The sequence below is a fragment of the Eulemur rufifrons genome, chromosome 6 (assembly GCF_041146395.1).
Source record: "Eulemur rufifrons isolate Redbay chromosome 6, OSU_ERuf_1, whole genome shotgun sequence".
In the NCBI taxonomy this organism is placed as follows: Eukaryota; Metazoa; Chordata; class Mammalia; order Primates; family Lemuridae; genus Eulemur; species Eulemur rufifrons.
In genome coordinates, this window is record NC_090988.1 from 59,096,220 (window position 1) to 59,098,157 (window position 1,938).

A 1,938-nucleotide genomic window follows, 5' to 3' on the forward strand; every position below is an offset into this window, starting at 1 on the left:
ACAAACAAAAGCAGAAAGATTCTAGAATTAGACAATCTGGATTCAAATTCTGACTCCACCTAGCTATCCTTGGACAAATTACTTCCTCTCTCTGGGCCTCAGTTTCTTCATCTGTAAAATGGGGAAGTGTTATGAGTATTAAATGAGGTAATAAATATAAAGGGCTTAGCATACTGCCTGGGACATGGTAATCATGCAAATAAGTGGTACCTGTTACTGTCTTATTAATAAATATTATAAATGTTTTTGGGAATCCTAGTCTTCCACAGAAGCTCAGTTTGAAAATCAGCGTTCTCCTTTTTAGACCCGTAAATAAAGACATTTCCTGGGGTTCTGTCTTCAGAGCTTTCTTCTTCTCACCCTGACAACCTTAACACACAGGGGAGCTGTGTGAAGAAAATACTTCCCTAGCCCTTGTCCAAACTAACGGAATCAGAATATCCAGGGGTAGGACCCTGGACTCAATATTTGTATGAAACTTCCCAGGTGACTGTGATGCAGCTGGTTTGGCTACCCTCTGAAACCACTGGTTCACAACACCCACCATCATTTTCTAATCAATGCATGGGTTTTAAGACATAAATATTGAATTATTCAAAAAATTATACAATCCTCTATAAAGTTGTTAAAAATATTATATAGGCAACATATGCATAGGGTACACAGGTATTAAAAGTGAAGTTTTTCTGCTGCCCCCATCCCGGCCCCCCACTTCATAAGTAACCACTGTTTGTATTAATAGCTAACCTTCACTTTGCAACCCTGTTCTCTGCCTTCTGTCCCCAACACATTTTTGAACATGGGAAACAACGTCAAGTTCCTTCAAGGTTCCATCCAAGCTGACCTCTCCTCAGTGTGTTTATTTAAGATGTTTAGGTTTTTCCCCTCACTCCTGGGGCCATATGTTTACCAGTTATCTATTACTATGTAATAAATCACTTACAGACTTAGTGCCTTAAAAGAACAACTGTTAATTTGCATAAGATTCTGTGGATCAGCAATTCAGCTGGGCTCAGCTAAGCAGTTTTTGTGGTCTGTGCCCACCGGCCAGGCTCAGCTTTTCCAGGCTGGGCTTGCTCATGTATCTGGTGCCTGGGCTGGGAAGGCTGGAACAGCTGGGCTTCTCGGCACATGCTCTCTCGTCTTCCAGCAGGCTAGCTCGGGTTCGTTCACATGGTGGTGGAAGGGTTCCCAGTGAGAGGGCAGAAGCTGCAAGGCCTCTTGAAGCCTAGGTTTGGAACTTGCACAATATCACTCTGCCACACTGTATTGGTAAAGTTAGTAAAAAATACCAGCCCACTTTCAAGGGGTGAAGAAATAAGCCTTACCTCTTGATGGGAGGAGCTGTGAACAATTTATGGCCACTTTAACAATCTACCACAATATGCTGCCTACATTTTTTAAATTTCTGACTCCTGTTGGTCCCCACTGTCCAAATGTGAACACATACCAAAGCACTCCTCTCTTCCATTCCATTCTCAGGCTACACCCTGGTCTCAGTTATCAACTCAATACTTTTAACATGGAGACCCATATCTTCAACCTCAACCTCTTTGCCAAGCCTTGGCCCTATTTCTGTAATAAATGTCTGTGGACATGTCCATCTAGATATTCCACCAACACCCCTAACTCGACATATTCAAAATCAGACCCTTCACTAATAACTCTATATTCTCTATTCAGCATCCTTCCAGCCAAATGATCTAAAAAATTTACCATTGACCTTGAGCTCTCCAAGTCTAGTCATTTTGTATGGCTTTCCTTATCTATACCACTGATTGTTATTAAGATAATATGAAGCTTTGCACAGTGGCAGTATCACAGCCAATGAGCTTTATATGAGGCACAATTATTGCTAATTGAAAACTTTTCCCAATACCCCGCCATGACAACTTGCACCATAGTCAGCATTGGCGATTTCTGATGGCCCCTATGGGG

At 41.9% G+C, this 1,938-nt stretch overlaps 1 non-coding gene across 1 annotated transcript; it reads left to right on the plus strand.

Moving 5' to 3' along the window:
* The first annotated feature begins 1,798 nt into the window (after window positions 1-1,798).
* LOC138385495 (U4 spliceosomal RNA) lies at window positions 1,799-1,938 on the plus strand. Its single transcript, XR_011233732.1, has one exon. It is a non-coding gene; the product is annotated as a U4 spliceosomal RNA (small nuclear RNA).